Source organism: Canis aureus, chromosome 32 (assembly GCF_053574225.1).
Source record: "Canis aureus isolate CA01 chromosome 32, VMU_Caureus_v.1.0, whole genome shotgun sequence".
Lineage (NCBI taxonomy): Eukaryota > Metazoa > Chordata > Mammalia > Carnivora > Canidae > Canis > Canis aureus.
The window spans coordinates 16,243,225-16,262,975 of NC_135642.1; the positions used below are offsets into that span (position 1 = coordinate 16,243,225).

Consider the following 19,751-nt stretch of genomic DNA (forward strand, 5'->3'; position numbering starts at 1 on the left):
CTGTTGCCGCCTGTTTGTCTCCTTTTGAGGGGGGAATGGACTCTGGTTACTTATTTCATAAAGGGAAGGAGCCAGGATTTTTTTTTTTTTTTTTTTGGAGCCAGGATTTTTTAAAGGGACACATGTCTGCATCAAATATAATTTCATTAACCACTGGAAATTTATGTTAATGATCTCCAAACCTCACAAGCAAGCTAAATGCACAGGATTATTTTACAGCTGGGAAATGGAGAAATTAAGTACGTTGTTCAAGGTCACCCACTGCTTTCCCTCTCTCGTGTTATCTCTGGAGCAGGGTGGGGGAGGCTGGAGATGTGACCGCTCAGCAGCAACACAGCCCACTTGTGGGACTGTCCCACTTCCTTCTCGAGTCCTGCTTCACTCCAGGGTCAGACTTGCGGGCTGCCTCGCCTTCAAGCCCCTCCCAGCATTGTGGTGCCCTGAGTGAGTTCTTGAATGTGGAATGAGGCCTTCCCCCTCTAGAAGGAAGGCTTCCAACAGAAATGCCCCTGAGGGAAGTGGATTCTCTGTTAAATTCACAAGTAGCCCCTTTCCCTTTGATTGTGGTTTGTTAGAGGGAGAAGGCCACTGAGCTGGACAGGGACTTGGGAGCTACAGAGGGGATCCTGGAAAGGTGGGGCTACCAAGGACAAACACCTGCCATGGATCTGACAGTCGTCTGGGGCTGGATCTTCTCAAGTCGGTAGCCCGCAGTCTGTCTCCCCGTGTGCCACCAGCGGGGCTTCGAGCTGCTGCCATGGGGCAGTTCTGAAGAGCGGACAGCCTGATGGAAAACAGTTCAGAGAATACCTCCCATGTCCAAATCCTCCCAAGGCTTCCAAGGCACTGCTCAGTTTCCTAGCTCCCGGGTAGGGGCAGAGAGAACGGCAGGAGAGGAGGGCTACGGGTGAGCTGCGAAGTGCTGGTTGCTCAGTCCTTTGGGGTGTGAGAGGGCCCGAGCTGGCCCTACTGAGCTCTGCCTGGCTCCTGCCTCTGCAGCCTTGACGAGTGTTCCCGCTGCTGTTTGGAAGGAAGTGCAGGAAGCCCCGGAATTGATCCCTCCTAACACCTCCACTGAGTGCTCGATAAATATTGATTAACTCCGTGAATCAGTCCCGGAACCAAGAATATGGCCCTGCTGCCTCTGTGTGCTCTGGCACCAGTGCCTGGCACCTTGGCTTTCGATCAACACTGGGGACCCCGCCCGGCCGGCACTCCCAGTGTGAGGGCAGCCTGGATGGTGGAAAGCCGGGGAGAGGGACCCCGAAGGCAGGCTGCAAGGCTGCAAGGTGGACGGGGAGGCCAGCCCACTTACCTGAAAAGAGAAGAAGGGCTCCAGCTCCAGCGCCTCCCTCTTGCCATCCACCTTTGGCTCCAGGGAATGCTGATGGAAGCCACTTCTGGACTGCCAGTCCCCGGCTCTCAGGCCATCCCAGTCGGCCTCCTTCTGTACACCCAGCCTCTTCCTTCTGGGCTCCTGGTTTACTCCCTTGGAGAGAACAGTGAGGGCTTGTGGGGAAGTTGTTTGGGCCAGAAGTTAGGAGTGTGGGAGGCACACGGGATTTATTGGATATTTGCCTTTTCCCAGAACTGTCCTCTACACATGATCTTAGCCTAGGCTTGGAATTCAGAAGGCCAGCAATGAGACGCACCTTCCTGGGTGGCAGGCGAATTCCGCCCCCCCCCCCCTTATACACACATATGCATACTCACATAGTCAAGTTCTGGAGGGTTCAGGGAGGAGCAGGGTGAGGAAGGGGCAGCAGGGAAGTGGTTTGGCTAGGAGCTTCTGGCCTGCAGGAAGCGCCTTCAAGACAGCAGCACCTGTTCTCTGGTGCCACAGCTGCCCTGCTAAGCTGCACTGCAGTCGGCGCTCCCACTGCCTCCGTCTCCCCTGCTCCTGGCTTCCCTCTCCTCTTAAAACCTTGGTGGAGTCAGACACTGAGCTCCTTCCCTGGGCACCTGAAAGTGGCACAGGATGTATAGATGGTGTTCCCACCAAGAGATCATTCAGCGGCTCTCACCATCGGTGTGGGTGGAAGGGGTTGGGGGAGTAACCTCTGTCCTCAGGGTCTTCAACCAGGAGGCCTATGAGAGGCAGCACGTGGTAAAGGCTTTGATGCCAGGACTCCTGGGTTCTATCTAGTCCTGGGCCCATCACTAACTCACTGATTTGCCCGATGACTTCCCCAATCTGAATCTTGGTTTCCTCCTTTATTATTTTTATTTTTTTAAAGATTTTATTTATTCATGAGAGACACAGAGAGAGAGGCAGAGACACAGGCAGAAGGAGAAGCAGGCTCCATGCAGGGAGCCCCACTCCGGGACTCGATCCTGGGTCTCCAGGATCGCGCCCTGGGCCGAAGGTGGGACCAAACCGCCGAGCCACCCAGGCTGCCCCTCCCCCCCCTTTTTTTTTTAAGATTTTATTTATTTATTCATGAGAAACACAGAGAGAGAGAGAGAGAGGCAGAGACACAGGCAGAGGAAGAAGCAGGCTCCACGCAGGGAACCTGATTTGGGACTCGAACCCGGGTCCCCAGCATCACGCCCTGGGCCGAAGGCGGAGCTAAACCATTGAGCTACCGGGGCTGCCCCCGCCCCTCCCATTTTAATAGAAGAATTGGGCAAGATGATCTCAAGGTCTCTATCGTCACTGATATTGTCACTGACTGGACCCTAAGACCCTCCTTTACTGCGCATCTGCTTGTACTCACCGACTTTTGTCCCACACCTCCCCCTAAGCTCTTCTTTCTAGTTTATCTCTTACCTCAGGCAAAAGACTCAACAGGCATAGCAGCCTATGATGGAAACCAAAACTCCAGCAGTAATGACTGCCCTGGTAAGATCCAGCCGGCCCAGACCACCCAGACCAGTTTGAGCTAATCCCCAACTGGAGCCTGCACAGGTGAACCAGGAATGAGCTCTGGGATGACCGGCAATTACCTTTACTTTGTTATAATACTAAAATCTCCATCCAAGGAAGAGCACAAGTCTCCTTTACATCACATGCAGTGTATGTATAGGCATGTTTCTCAAGGCACATGCACAGGCCATGCCTGCCTCCACAGGCCATGACGAGGATCCCCTTTTTACATATTCATCCTAACCCTAAATAAAAGGAGCTCATCTACTCTTGCCTGGGGAGTCACAGCTTTGGAAGTTATTCCCCGTGATCTTATTTGCTGCCAATAAATTTTAGACTGTGTGACAACTCACCTGATGTCATTTCTTCCTGCAACTCACCAAAAAACAAACTCCTATTAGTTCAGTTACAGTATCATACATCATGCTAAGGCCCTGGGGAGTGAGAACCCCTTTGGGTTGGGGGGTATGGCCCTCAGGGTGCAGGTGTGAGGTGCCTTCTTGGGTTTCCATTCCAGTCTTGTGTATGTGTGTGTATACGTGTATGTGTACGTGTGTGTGTGTGTGTGTGTGTGTGTGTGTGAAGAGGTGACCCGAGGGAGGGAGGCGAGAGGAAGCGCCTGCATCCTGAGCATCACCTTGTTCTGTTACTTGGCCTCAGGCTCTCAGGTATGGTCCTGATGAGGTATGTAGAGCCCAGAGCTGGGCCCTCAGAGGTCTGGCTCCATCACTGACTGCCCTGCTGGTGGTCACTGATTGGCCTTTCTGTGCTCTACATAGGACCTCTACAGAGGCAGAAGCACAGCCTAGCAGGGTGGGGGTGGGGGGTACTCCAGCAATCCATCCTTAGGGAGGAAGAAGCTGTGGAAAGAGATGGACCTGTTCTGAGCACCATGCCACCAAGGCATAGTCGGGGTGCAGCTCCCTTGGGACCTGCTTCAGCTTTCAGAGGGTGGTGCTAAAGCTACCGGCCTCACAGGGCTCTATGTGCACCAGCCCTTCCCTGAGGCCTCTCCCACAGACTTGCCTCAGTTCCTCCTTCCTGAAGGAATCCCAAGAGACTCAGCTGTTCAGTTGTTTACAGAGCCCTTGTTGCCAGGAGATAACAGTGTCTGTACTTCCCCTTATCACACAAGTTTGTACATTGTTAAGAAAATAAAGGCAGAAAAATAAAAAGAAGAGAAAATCAGCCATAATCTCTTCTCCAAGGATGCTAATAAGTTGGAGAACTTCCTTCCAGCTTTCCCCTGTGCATCTCTGTGCATATAAAGCATGTACATGTATTTATAATCAGAAATGGGAATGTACTTTACCTACTTTCCCCCCATTTTCACCCATAACAAATAAGGACTTTTATTTTTTTTTTAATTTTTATTTATTTATGATAGTCACAGAGAGAGAAAGAGAGAGAGGCAGAGACACAGGCAGAGGGAGAAGCAGGCTCCATGCACTGGGAACCCGACGTGGGATTTGATCCCGGGTCTCCAGGATCGCGCCCTGGGCCAAAGGCAGGCGCTAAACCGCTGCACCACCCAGGGATCCCCCAATAAGGACTTTTAATTGAACAATCACAATTCCCATTAACGAAAGTTAAAATAATTGTTTCACGTCATCTAACACTCCATCAATCCAAGTCCAACTTTCCCTAATTATCTAAAAAAAAAAAAAAAAAAAAAAAAGTGAGCTTTCCCACCTCATTTTCTTTTCTTTCTTTCTTCTTTCTTCCTCTCTCCTCCCTTCTTTCCTTTCCTTCCTTTCCTTTTTTTCCCTTTTTGGCTCAACCTTTTAATATAAAAAAATTCACTGATGTACAAAATGTGGAAGTGTGGCAATGACAACATACAAAATCCTATGATTGAGAGTTTCCTCGCCCCCAAGTGCATGCCATGGTGCTCGCTCATCTGCCCATGCACATCCTGGCGTGGAAACAGAAACTGATGCAGACCATTGCTACTAAGCGACATGGATAGGTGTGTTCTCCACTCCACCAATCACAGACCAGTATCTATTCCAAACATTCAGTATGAAAAAGTAGGACATCTTCCAGAAACAAGGCAGACTTATTACTCATGATGGACTAGCACAAATAAACCCAGCCGAAAGAGTACTGCACACTTAAATTTAGGGTAGTCATTCGTGAGGATCAGCACAATCCCAGTAAAAGGCACAAATTCCCTGACTCTCCCCATGACATCTTTCTTCTCTAGCCAGTGTTGTGCTTGTTTATAGAGCCGCAGTCATCAACTGTGTTATCTCCTTTTGTCAAAAATTTGATATATCCATTTTGCTTCGCATGAGTCTTCAAGACTCCACGAACTATAGAAATCTCTCTTTCCTCTATCCTAAAAACACCAGTTTCTCCCAATCGGGTGGGATCTTCAACTTGATTTGTTAAAAAGAGATCTCTTCTATGAAATGCAGGTCCCGCGCTGCCACTGAGGACCACTACAATTGGACTTTGACTTCCAGTTATGAGCATTAACCTCTTCCAGATCATTAGTGCCAAGGAGACAATCATGCCAAAATTTAGGACTTGATAATACAGCGGAGTCCTGAATCCGTGCTGAGCACCCAGCCCCTGGTGGAGGCAGCACCCCACATTAGCTGGGAGGCCGCCCTGCTCCATGGCATTTTCTTGAATCAGGATCCAAACACACTGCATGTGGTTAATATGCCTGTAATGTTTCTTTTAACATATCATAGTCCCCCTCCATTTTATTTAAATGTTATTTTTATGTTGAAGCAACTGGGTGATTTGTCCTCAACACACTGTTTTGCATTTGTGCTCATTTAATAAATTTTATATTCCTTTTTATGTCAATAGTTACACCCATCATTATTTTTAATCACCATTTTCCAACCTGTGGATGTACTGTCACTCATAAAGCAAATCACAATATTTTGGGTACTTGTATAGTTTACAGGGTTTGGGGCTTACAATAAAGTTGCAAATGATTACTGTGTGCATACATCTTTGTATTCTCAACTTCTTGCTTTCTGAAGTTATGTTTTAAAATGAAAATAGCTGGGGACAACTGAATGGCTCAGTTAAGTGACTGCCTTTGGCGCAGGTCCTGATCCCAGGGTCCTGAGACGGAGCCCCATGTCAGTCTCCCTGCCTGCTGGCTTCTGCCATTATGCCCTGCTTCTGCTCACACACACACTCTCTCTGTGTCAAATAAATAAAATCTTTTTTAAAAAATAAAGCGAAATGAATAAAGTTAAGGGGTATACAATTTAAAGATGAGATGATTAGACTAGAAAACCAAATATTGTTGAGATTACCTAACAAAATCTGAGATCGGGATGCCCCAGGCCATGTATAATGTAGGAGGACTTTGGGGTCTGGGGGAGATTTCAGGGGTTGTTGAGGATGGGGCCATGAAACCACTGGTCTCTGGCTTTAGGCCAACCTTGGGGAAGCTGGAGGCTTAGGTCTCACCATCTATAAATTTGGATGGGTCACCACCTCTTCAGGCCTCAGTTTCTTTCTTAGTAAACTCAGTGGTCCCTTCTAGCTCTGAGGCTACTACTAGCACATAACAATAAATGGCTCCTGCCAAAGGCTGCCATAGGATTCACAGGGAACTGTGGCTGGGTTAGTGTGGAACAGTAAACCCTGTCAATTAATTTGTACTGGAAGAATCTCTTCCCACCTCAGTGCCAGAGGACTCTGGGCGTCATTCACCAAACTTTAGTAAGTCACTAACCAGGAGGAAGTGAGGGTGGTGTGTGTAGAATGTTCCTTTTTGGCTCTGGCCTCTCTTAAGTAGATGCAAATCCACATAGGATAGAGTGAACTAGAGTAATTAAGATGGAAATTTTGGGGGTGCCTGGGTGGCTCAGCAGTTGAGCATCTGCCTCAGCTTGGAGCATGATTCCTCAGTCCCAGGATCGAGCCCCTCATTGGGCTCCCTGCATGGGGCCTGCTTCTCCCTCTGCCTGTCTCTGCCTTCTCTTTGCGTCTCTCATGAATAAATAAATAAAATATTAAAAAAAAAAGATGGAAATTTTGGAATTCTCAGACCCCAAGAAATTGACAATTTGTAGGATTCTTAAAGCATCTTTTCTTCTGAGGTGCTGATTCAAATACAATCATCACATTGCTATCTTAATCTCTTGTCAAATACATATAAAATGTTGTGCTTATAGAGCTTAACAGTATAGATTTTCAAGTGTGCTTTTGTATTTGTGCTGTGTGCTTTAAGGGACACTAAAGTGAATTATCTCCCTTGTCACCCACTTTGTGGGGTGGGGTGGGATGGGGTGGGACTGCCAACATTGCTAGTATTAAGGATTGAGATTCTAAGGAACTTCTGGAAAAATTGTTAGCAGTAAGCAGAAGGAGGACAACACATGACCTGAGAGTGAATGAGGAAAAAGCTGAGAGGCAAAGGAATTAGTAATCTAGGGCAGGGTGAAGAATGTGACTCAGCTGTGGCCTTTGGAGACTGGGGCTGCTGGTTCTGGGGAACAGGTGGACTTTCTGCCCAGCACAGGGACTGACAGGCTCCAACCAGAGCTTCCCTGAGCCAAACTGACTTGGCTTCTCCTGGTACCACATAGAAAATTCCCATATCTTGCTGCACACCGAGCAAAACTAGAACCTGAGGAACATTGTTGCCCTGTTCAAAGGGTCCCCAATAGCCTTCTCTCAGAATAGGGATCCAGAGGGAGTGATGCTCCCAAGGGGAAGACAGACATTGCTGGAGTGGTTGGCTGGGGAGGTGTTTCTGTCATCCAAAATATGTCTCGTCATGGGCCTGGCTGGAAGAAAAGCTCCCATGCATTGGGAAGAGGTGGTAAAGAAAGAGGCTAGTGGGGTGTTTCAGTGTCATGATCTCCCTACAATAAGAAAGAGGTAGGTACACATTGGGTAGGTAGGTCATTTCCTTATGACCTTGAGCAAATCACTTTAATTCTTTAAGCCTCATGGTTCTTCATCCTTTAAGTAAGAAAAATAATACCTAGCTCAAGGTTGTCATAGAAACAGAATGATTTTGAGGTCTTTTTTTTTTTTTTTAAGGGTAGAATCAATATTTTCTTGCCACTTACAATCAAATGGCAGTTGAGTATATAGTCTTTGCCACGTGATGCTTTCCGATAAGAGGTGAGACGATTACTCAGAGTTCAATATCTTGGAACAAAGAGAGGCCCGAAGGGGCTACAGCATCCGGCACTGCCAGGAACTGCAGGTACAGCGAGGTGAAGCCCAGAGTCCACGTTGACTCTTGGTTTTATTATCGTAGAATGTAAAGTATGTGGAAACAAGGAAGGAAAAACAACTCAAGAAGCCAATCGCGTGAGGGGCAGCAGGGAACTGTGTACGTGACTGTCTGCATGGGTCTCCGAGGAGCACTACCTAGGGGCAGCAGGGATGGGACCCCTGACCTCCGCAGGCCTGGCTGTCTCCCCACCATCATTGCTGTTTGCAGCGTGGACTGTTTTCAGTGCGGACCGATTCCGGGATAACTGGCTTTTGCACATGCATAACGCTGTTGCTGTTTATGCGTGTCCCTGTTCTTACTGTTTCTTTTACTTGCTGAGGTCTTGCTCTGCCACAAGTCTTCATACTCGATCTTTACTTTTTGTAAAAGAAAAAAAGACCCGGTGGCCCTGCGGTTTAGCGCCGCCTTCAGCCCAGGGTGTGATCCTGGGGACGGGGATCCAGTCCCGGATGGGGCTCCCTGCATGGAGCCTGCTTCTCCCTCTGCCTGTGTCTCTGCTTCTCTGTGTGTGTGTCTGTCAGTCATGAATAAATAAATAAATTTAAAAAAAATACAAGTTGCAAACAGCCAATAGCTGGTTATGTTTTCAGAAAACATAATTAGATTAAGTCATTAATGGTGGCTTCAAGTTTTTCCTTATTAGCTCCAGAAAATTCACTCACCTTCTGTCCCTTTTTAAAGAACTGGAAAGGGCAGCCCGGGTGGCTCAGCGGTTTAGTGCCGCCTTCAGCCCAGGGTATGATCCTGGAGACCCGGGATCAAGTCTCAACGTAGACCCAGCGTAGAGCCTGCTTCTCCCTCTGCCTGTGTTTCTCTCTGTGTGTGTCTCTAATTAATAAATAAAAAAAAAATCTTAAAAAAAAAATAAAGAACTGGAAGGTTGGCATGCATTTGACTTCACACTCTGAAGCAGCATCCTGACTGTTATCCATGTCTACTTCAAGGAACACAACATTGGAAGACTTTTCAGAGAGGGAATGAAAGAAAGGCTTGCTCATTTTGCAAGGCCCACCCCATGTGACTGAGAAGTCAACTACCACAAGTTTATCTCTTGTCCTGTTCAAAGCTTCCTAAAATGCATACTTGCTCACGGTCTGCTTCACCCATTTTGGCAGCTGGAATCTGACAAGCGACCATAAGGATTGATGAAAGTGGATCTAAAACTCTGGGCAAAGCTTCTATTTGGAAATCTTTAGCTTGGCCAAGAGTGCCATGACTATGCTTAATAAGTGCTTATGCCCCTGCCTCTCGCTCGCCAAAACTTATCTCTTCCTATGGCAAATGAGCAGAGTCGCTGATCCTCAAGACTTTGCCAGCTTTGCACCTGGAGTCTAGAAAGGCACTTGGAAGTATGTGAGAAATTCCCTGGATGGCAAAAAAGGCCTCAGCCCGGCATGACCCAGCACCCTCAACTCTTCCATAAACCTGTCAGAGCAAGGACACTAGAAATAAACCTGGAGGCCCAACAGAGAGGAGGACTGGAAACCAGGTAACTGGACTCAGGAGCTGCTTCTTACCTGCCTGCCCTGTTCTGCCCCTGAGACCACCAGAGGAGGCCCTGTGCTCAAGAGCCCTGAGCAATTTGTCCCAGTGGGACAGAGACTCCCAGAGGCATGGAGGTATCCCTCACTGGTTAGTACAGTGCCTGGTACACACAGAAGGAGCTCTAGAAATGTCTGTAGCTTGAGAAGCAGCCAGATCTCCCTCTCAGTTCCAAGCCATTGCCATCCTGCCCATCCCCTTAAGCTAACCCCCTGGTTACCAGGAGATCTCAGCACAATTCTCTGTGTAGAAGAGAAGTCAAGCCCCAAGGACCCAGGAGGGGCATGTTGGGAGAGTGTAGCAAGAGGATGGCTCACCTGAGCCTTGAGCCCCCATGAGACAGCCTGGAGTCCAAATAAGATGGGGACCAGCTGCCCGCTCCAGACGTTTTTGGCTTCAAGAGGGATTGTGGGGGACTCTGTAGCGTGGTAAAAACAACACTGTATCAGGAATCCTCTGTTCTGGGACCAACACATCTGCCCCATCCCAACTAATTTTAGGAGAGCTATTTAATTTGTGTGTGTTCTTGGGCATTTCAAGTGGTGTCAGTAACACCTCTCTCAGTATCTTTATCATTTATATAATCAGATACTAAATTGCTCTGGAAAAGAGTGAGAGAATAATCATAACAGCTGATGCCTGAATGCTTACTATGGTACGGGCTAGACACGTCTAAGAATGGAGACGTCTTGACTCATGTCACCTTCAAATAATCCTGTGGATTAATATCATTCCCCCATTTTAAGGCTGAGAAAACTGAGGTACAGAGGTTAAATAATTTGCACCATTTGCCATCACCACCACATACAGACATACATTTGAATATGCATGGGAAAAAAATATCTCTAAGGATAGACACCAGACAGTTAATGGCATTTAACTCTGGAGAAGATTTTGAGGTTTTGTATTATTTGAGGGGAGGGGAACAGGAGGAATTTCTTTTTTTAAACCATATACGTTTCTCTGTTGATTTTTTTTTTTTTCGTTTCTCTGTTGATTGAAAAAAATTTTTTTTTTTTTACCAGGAGCATGTATCACTTTTGCAATTTTTTTTTTTTTTTTTTTTTTTTAATGATAGTCCCACAGAGAGAGAGAGAGAGAGAGAGGCAGAGACATAGGCAGAGGGAGAAGCAGGCTCCATGCACCGGGAGCCCGACGTGGGATTCGATCCCGGGTCTCCAGGATCACGCCCTGGGCCAAAGGCAGGCGCCAAACCACTGCGCCACCCAGGGATCCCACTTTTGCAATTTAAGAAAATGAATAAGGGGGGGTGTTTGGATGGCTCTGTCGGTTAGGCATCTGACTCTTGATTTCGGCTCAGGTCATGATCTCAGGGTTGTGGGATCAAGTTCCGACTCAGGCTTTGCGCTCAGCGCTGAGTCTGCTTGAGATTCTCTCTCTCCCTCTGCCTCTACCCCTCAAGCACCTTCCCCATCACACTTCCCCCCACACTTGAGTGTGCACTCTCTCTCTCTCCAAAATAAATAAATAAATATTTTTTTTAAAAAAAAAAGGAAAGAAAATGAATGAATAAGGGAATCACAGTTCAGTGGCTTTCAGACTTAACCACAGAAGAGTGTAAGTGGCAGCACGGACCCCCGAGGTAGGGGACACTTTCCGTTCCTAAAAAGGCTTTGTATTTGGCCAATTCCCAGAAGCAGGGAGAGGCAGGGAGCCACCCACTCTCAAACAACTAGAACTATCCCTGACTCCAGCAGAACCCTGGGCAGTCTGGGCAGGGTGGTCTGTTACATCATGGGCCCAAAAGTCAATCATGTGGCCTCAAGGACTGTGGGATAGATTCACTAGTTCTGCAAAGCTAGCTCTTCCCATATTTCAGCCATGAGGCTGTATCTTTGTAGTCTTAGTCTTTCTAATTAATTACCTTTATCTGATGGAGCAGAGTGACTGCCAACAGTGGGCTAGTCTTTGCTGCCTCCCATTAGTCCCCAGATGCCTGCATCTTTTGGTCTTAGCCATGTTTTGTGGACTTCATTGCACTGAGGGCTTTTTTTTTTTTTTTTTTTTTTTGAGTTTTGTTTTTGAATCATCAATCACCCTTCAGCTGGCAGATGAACTCAGCTGGGACTCACTGGGGCTGTGATGATGGTGTGTGTGGCTTCATCATCCTTCCGACCTGCCTTGGTTTCTTCTTTTGCTTCTTTTCCCTGTATGCAATTTCTGTAGAGGACTTTGTATTTTCTGGATCCTTAAAAGTGGGGTCAGAAGAGAACATCACTCCACCTTTCTAGTTTGTTTGTTTGTTTTTAAGATTTTATTTATTTATTCATGAGAGACACAGACACAGGCAGAGGGAGAAGCAGACTCCACGCAGGGAACCCGATGTGGGACTCGTTCCTAGGACCCCGGGACCACGCCCTGGGCCGAAGGATCCGCCTCTACCTTTCTAGTTTTTTAAACTGGTTTTTACCATAAGAAACTTTGATGGAATGTTTTTATCTTTCTACTACCAATTTCACATTTTAATCTTGCTCTAGAGAAATATGGGCTCCTCCCCAGCCTCACCAACATTTTGATATGATGTGGTTGTCTAGAAAACCCTGTAAACCTCATTGTTCACTTGCCTGGTAGTTCTCAGGATATCGAAGCTAAGACACCATTTAATTAGACCTCATGCCATTTGGAGTGACCAGTTTTTTAGATCCCCACCGTTATTATGAATTACTTTGACAGCCCACAACCTCTGTTGGTGAATTATTTCAAGGTTTCCATTTCTTGAAATATTCTTCTAAGTGGCAAAGTCAACTGGGGTCTTTATTTGATGCTGCTGGGTCCTTTCTCCTTCGTGTTGTGGGGCTTTTCTTTCAGGCTCTTCTCTTTCCCTAGGCTTGAGATGTGAAGCTCAAAAAATTTTTGTTCTAGCTTCTTAAAATATCACTTCCCAGCCCCTCCCCAACCACTCACCAAGTACTGCACCCACATTTATATTATCCCATTCGATCTCATCTCAGAATTTACAGACTTGGCAAGTAGCCATGCAGGGAAATGTTGGTGGAGGATCGTATTGCTCTTGGCGGTTTTCATTCTCATCTCGCCCTCACATTGAGTGTCAGAGCAGTGATGGAACTTGAATGGAGATAACTGGCTCATGGGGGTTTGAGCCCAAATAACTGATCCCGCAACCACAGTGATGCTGCATTTTCTTTGTGATTCTTGATCATCATGTGGTCCTTGTACCTTGATGTTCTCTCCTTTCCCCTGCTGCTAGGTTCGTGGTGGGGACTGGGTGGTTTGCATTATAATCAACTCATTGTTTAATTTGGCTCTATGTAGTCTTTCTATGCTAGTATTCTTGGCATTGGTAATTATTCACCGTCCTGTAGAATAAAGACTTAATGCACCTGAGAAACCCTATCTTACCTCAAACCCCATATTCGTAGAACCCTGCACTGTTAATAATTTGGAGTATGTCCTTGCAGATATACCCCAAATGCTATACATAACTATATCCATATATCTATATCATATATACACAGATTTAGTTGTACAAAAATGGGATCATATCCTTGTTACATATGTTTACATGATAGCCCACGAACACCATCATATTCATTCTTTTTAATGCTAAAATTATTCCATTGCATGGATGTACCATACTAATACCAATATATGTATCATCATATATTTTTTTATCATTATCCTGTAGGTGGGTGTATAGGTTTCTTCCAATATATTGCCATTATAAATACAATACATTTTATTGCACATACATCTTTCCACATAAATACATAAAAATTTCTGTAGGTTTGTTACAAGTAGGATTTCTATGCTGAAGGATTTTTTTTTTTTTTTTTTTTTTTTTTTTTTTTTTTAGAGAGAGAGAGAGAAAGAGAGCACACGCTGGGAGAGAGACAGAAGGAGAGGGAGAATCCTTAACTAGACTCCCTGCCGAGCTCAGAGCCCGGATTTGGAGCTTCATCTCATGACCCTGAGATCATGACCTGAGCTGAAATCAAAGTTGGCCACCTAACCAAACGAGTCACCCAGTTCCCCTATGCTGAAGGATGTTAACATAATTTTCAAGAATCACCCATCTGCTCCCTTGGGGAGCAAAAATATTTTCTTCTTTGCTTTCAGAATAAATGCTATCTAATCAACTGGCTATTTGCGGTTCTTCAGCATTTGTCCCACTCTTTCTTCCTCCTTCAGGTTCCTTTTAGCCACCTTTTTCCCTTTTGCGGGTGAAATATTGATTTTTTAAAAAAATTTTCCAAGCATTTATTCTATACCAGAGATCATTCATAGAAGTGGCTAAGACAGACGTGGAGCTGACATTTAATTGAGGGTGGTGACTGGAAGGAAAGAAATGATAAATATGATCCTTGCAGGTTGATGCATTATATAAAGTATAATATACAGGATGATGTGTTAGAGGATGTTACAGTTTTCTATTGCTGCACAAAAAACCAACACACACCTAATAGATTAAAACAAAAACACTGATTTAAAAAAAAATTGTTTTGACACAGCTCTAATACAGATTTTGATTTGATTTGATTTTGATCAAATCAATTTTGATCTAATATAGATTTTGATTTGACAACCATCACTATGACACATCAAATTTTAATTTTTCTTTGTTGCAAGTCCTTGCTTATTAAGTAATTATAATTTTAAAGTATCTTTATTTTTTATGAGTATGAAAGTAATATATACTTCTACAAAAAAATCACAGAAATGTATAAATAGAAAATGAAAGTCACTCTCAGTTCTACTCCACCCCCAAAGATAAGCACTGTTAAGAATTTATAAATATTTTCAGTTACCATCAAAACATAGATACAATTTATTTTCACCTAATAATAAGTAGTAACCATTTTTATATGTTTACAAAATCTTTGTAATTATAGTTTTTCTAAAAAGACTTGTTTGGACTGGAATCCATTTTTAATGTTTATTTTTTCCTCTTATTAGAAATATCTTGGTGTACCTGGGTGGCTCAGTCTGTTAAGCATCTGTCATTGGCTCAGGTCATGATCTCAGGGTCCTGGGATTGAGCCCCGAATCAGGCTCCCTGCTCAGCAATCGGGCTTCCTGCTCAGCTTCTCCTTCTCCCTCTGTTACTCCCCCTATTTGTGTTCTCTCTTCCTCTGTGTCAAATAAACAAATAAAAATCTTTAAAAAAAGAGGAAAGAGATACCTTGTATTTTTGAACAATGAATAGAATTACAAGAGGAGAATAAGATCAACGATAACATTGTCACCTAGAAATAATCACTATTACAATTTTGGTGCATTTGTCTATAAATGTAAATCTTTGTTCAGATTTTTTATCATTTTCTTGGGATAGGTTCTTATAAGAGGAATTAGTGGGGGGTGAAGGGCTTAAATATTTTAAGATTCTGAAGATATTTTGCCACATTTCCTGAATATGAGATTACTCATCTAATAATTTTCACTGTAAATGGCTACATAATATTCTGTTTGGTCCCGTAGCTTACTTAACTATTCTCTTACTGTTGGATGTCCAGGTGTTATGGCTGTTTCACAGGGCTGCTGAGAAAATGAAATGAGAGAACATAGGAAGGAACCCAGCTCTGGGCCAGATTCGGAGGGCAACTCCATTACTTTGTTTGCCTACCCCTTCCTTCCACCACTCCAGGTACTGGCATTCTGTCTCCCTGAAAACTCAGTCCTAACTGCCTTCCATCCCACCTGGAGGCCACTCCAGCCCATCCCCCAAAGCCTGTGCCTTCATGGATGCCAACCTCTCCTGAACCCAGACCAGGCCAGACTCCTGTTTCCTAGAGGATGATGCTAAGGTGACAATGCTTTTTCAGAAGTCGCTGACACTGACAAAGTAGCCATATCACATTTGGTGTTGGCAGATGCAAAGGTAATAGAAATTCAGAGATGTTCTTTCCTTCTGAGGATGCTGTCTTTACAAAGGTCTGACTGTGGAAGGGGAACACAGCTCAAGACTGGACCAGTAGAAGTAGATTCCAACCCAGGATGAGTTTGTACAACTGACCTTCTGTGTCCTAAAGGTTGAGCTCACAGTCTGTCTCCTTCAGAGAATTTTCTAAACACCTCCAGTCCTCACGGCCTTGCCATCATCTGGGCATTTCATCAGTCATTTATTGTGTGATGCAACTTATTCACCGAATACCCTCTAAGGGCCTGCTCTGTGCCCAGCACCGTACAAGGCAGTGAGGAAATAACAGTGAACAGCAAAGGCACTGGTCTTACCCTCTGGTTGCTCACAGCGTTAATAGGAAGGAGGGGCACTGCACGAGAACTGTGCTTGCAAGAGAGACTCCTCCTCCTCACAAGAGCTGGGCTGATTTTCCACCCCTGAGGGGCTAGGAGTGTGTCTTGCATTCTTTTGGGCCCTGTGTGATTTAATATGCTTTGTGTTCACAGCAGTTGCTCAATAAATTACATTTGAACAATTAATAATGAGAAACAATAAAATAAAACAATAAAAATGTTGATTGCCCCCTTTTTATTGAGTTGTAACTGGCATATAACATTATGTTAGTTTCAGGTGTGCAACATAATGATTTGATATAGTATATATTCCAAAACAATCACCACAGTTAGTGTAGTTAACATCTATCATCACATATAACAGTGTTTTTCTTGTGATGACTACTTTTAACTACTCAGCAAGTTTTATTTTTTTAAATTTTTTTATGATAGTCACAGAGAGAGAGAGAGAGAGAGAGGCAGAGACACAGGCAGAGGGAGAAGCAGGCTCCATGCACCGGGAGCCCGATGTGGGATTCGATCCCGGGTCTCCAGGATCGCGCCCTAGGCCAAAGGCAGGCGCCAAACCGCTGCGCCACCCAGGGATCCTACTCAGCAAGTTTTAAATATGCAGTATGGTGTTATTAACTATAGTCACCATGCTGTACTTCGACTGCTTCTTGATTGCCTTCTCTTTCTGTATGTTTAGAGACATCAGGATGGAAAGAGCAGAGATTCTAAGATTTCATGGGACCTAGGTTCAAATACTGATTTTGCCTGTTATTAGCAGGATACTAACGGGCAATTTGCTCTCTGAGCCTCAAACACCTCCTCTGTACAATGAGGGTAACATTACCTCCCCCAAGAGTTATTATGAGGATTAAATGAAGAGATTTATGTAAATGTGACATAGGATCTAACACATATAAGTCCTCAAATGCCAGGTCTCTTCCCCTAGCCAATTGAACCTTGGATAAGAGGCCTAGGAAGACTTTTTCCTAATATGAGGGCTCCATTCACTTGAGACAATGAGTCTCTTAATGAAAGTGATAATATAAACAGTATTACTAGGTGCCAGGCACAGGTAAGGGCTCTCCACACATTATCTTTGCCCGAACACTTATAAACTACAAAGACTATGCACCGAGAGTTTCCTTTGTTTGCTCAAGGTCACCCTGCTGGGTCTTAAACCCAGTTTGATTCAAGAGTCTTTACTCCTGGGACGCCTGGGTGGCTTAGTGGTTAAACGTCTGCCTTCAGCCCGGGGTATGATCCTGGGGTCCCAGAATCAAGTCCCACATCAGGCTTCCTGCATGGAGCCTGCTTCAGTCTCTGCCTCTCTCTCTGTGTCTCTCATGAATAAATGAATAAAATCTTAAAAAAAAAAAAAAAAGTCTCTACTCTTAACTACTTCTCTACACTGGCTTCACTTACTCAAAAATTCTTAGCAAGTGAGTGGGAAGGTTTCCACACTTTGTCAACTTTCTCTCCTCTCAACTGAGGTAGCACCTCAGTCTGGAAAGTTGACAAAGCGGCAAAGAGCAAGCCTTCATTCCTTTTCTAACATAGCTCAGCCTCAGAACCTCCTCATCCTCATATAGTCCATTCCCACCTGACCCTGAAGCTCTTCCATCCAATTTCATCCTCATCTTCTTCATCCCCCATCCCATTGCCATCAAATCCCACCTGATTCCTTCTCCAACTCTGTTCCACTCTTATCCTCACCCCTATCCCTTTGAGGCAGAATTTGGGTTGGGTTTTGTCCCAAGGCCTGAGATCAACATCTATGACCTGAGGTAGAGAAGGTTTGTTCCCTTTTACACTGTTAGTATGAACGTTTCCATAAATTTCCTCTAAGTCACTCTTCCCTAGTCCTCTTTTCTTGAGGTATTTTTGTGGCTTCCCTTGCTTACATAATTTTCTGGAGTCTATCTTTTCCCCTACACCCCCTCGATGACCTCATTTTCTCAAAATGAGAAATCGCCTGATGGCTCCCTGTTCCTGGCTTATCCCAGTTGCTTACTCTTATCTCAGCAACAAATGGCTTACTGGAAACCTGAGCAAGGCTAGACTGGGCAGCCAGACCACAAGAACATATGCCTAGAGTTGACATCTAGAACCTGGTTGGAGTAGGGCATTAGAACTTGAGGCCAGGGAGGCTGGGTGCCACTTGAGGCTATTCAAGATCATGATGACACATCCCTGTGTCCAGCTGGACATGCACTTGACATTGTCTGGTGTCTGGTCTGGGCAAGAGTGATCATGGAGTTTTTAGGAGATCCTCAGGCCCTATCATGGCAGGGAGGGTAGGGCTGAGTAGAGAGTGTTACAGATAATCATAACTGCCATATCAACAACATCCTCTAGTCTGGCAAGGAGAGGTGAGTTAGGAGGAGGAAGATAAATACTTTGAGCAGTCCTTAGAAGGAAATAAGGCAGGCACTGGTGGGCCAGATTTGGGAACAAGTTAAGGTTGAGACTTAAACGACTAGAGTTTAGGATTAATCACTGGTTGTACACCTGGTGAGGAGCAGAGGGGCTGGAGGCCCATAGACATGATGATATTAATAAGTAGGTAGATTAATAATTATCACATATTGCAAATGTATAATACATTCTTATGCTATAGTGCAAGCCCTGATGGTTTTTTCTTCCTTCCTTCCTTCCTTTTTCCTTTTCTTTTCTTCTTTCTTTCTTCCTCTCTCTCTCTTTCTTTCTTTCTTTCTTTCTTTCTTTCTCTTTATTTTCCTTCCTTCTTTATTTTTTTTAATGCAAGTGACTGATTTAACTCTTGATTGCTGAGGCATTAAAAATGGTCAAAGGAGGGGCACCTAGGTGGCTCAGTTGGCTGAGCATCTGACTCTTGGTTTCAGTTCAATTCATGATCTCAGGGTCCTGGGATAGAGCCCTGCATTGTTCAGAACAGAGTCTGTTCGTCCCTCTCCCTCTGTTCCTCCCTTTGCTCTCTTTCTCTCTCCCATAAATGAATAAAACCTTTTAAAAAACGGTCAAAGGACCAAAGAAGACACACAAAAGATCAACAGGTACATGAAAAGATGCTAATATCAGTAGTCATTAGGGAAATGCAAACTAAAACCTCATACCTGTTAGAATAGCCATCATCAAAAAGATAAGAGATAACAAATGCTGGCATGGCTGGGGAGAAAAAGGAACCCTTGTGCACTGTTAGTAGGATTACAATTTGCAGCCACTCTGAAAAACAGTATGGAGGATCCTCAGAAAAGTAAACATAGAACCACTATAAGATCCAGCAATTCCACTTCTGGGAATATATCTAAAGGAAACAAAAACACTAACTTGAAAAGGTATTTGCACTGCCATGTTCATAGAAGCATTATTTATGTTAGCCAAGACACAGAAACAACTTGAATGTCCATCAGTGGATAAATGGATAAAGAAGTTGTGCTATGTATGTATATATACAGAATATTATTCAGTAATAAAAAAAATGAGGAAATCCTACCATTTGTAGTAACGGATGGAGCTTGAAGGCATTATGCCAAGTGAAAGAAGTCACACAGGGAAAGATAAATACTGTATGATCTCACCTATATATGGAATTAAAAAAAAAAAAGGCAACCAAACTCATAGGAAAAAGGATCAGATATGTGGTTACCAGAGGTGGGGGTGGGGATAAGGAATTAGAGGAAGGGGATCAAAAGGTATGAAACTTCCAATTATAAGATAAATAAGTACTTGGATGTAATGCACCACATGGTGACTGCAGCTAACCCTGCTGAATGATATACAGGAAAGATGCTAAGAGAGTAGATCCTAAGAGTTCTCATCACAAGGAGAAAAAAATTATTTTTTCTTTGCTTCTTTTCTTTTTATAGTAGTTATATGATATGATGAATGTTGTTAGTGGAAGCTATTGTGGTGATT

General features: G+C 44.5%; 2 pseudogenes; both read right to left on the reverse strand.

Moving 5' to 3' along the window:
- Nucleotides 1–4,928: 4,928 nt before the first annotated feature.
- LOC144303652 (signal peptidase complex catalytic subunit SEC11A pseudogene) lies at nt 4,929–5,404 on the reverse strand (annotated as a pseudogene).
- A 3,288-nt stretch (nt 5,405–8,692) lies between these two features.
- On the reverse strand, nt 8,693–13,028 carry LOC144302850 (thioredoxin-like; annotated as a pseudogene).
- Nucleotides 13,029–19,751: the final 6,723 nt, after the last annotated feature.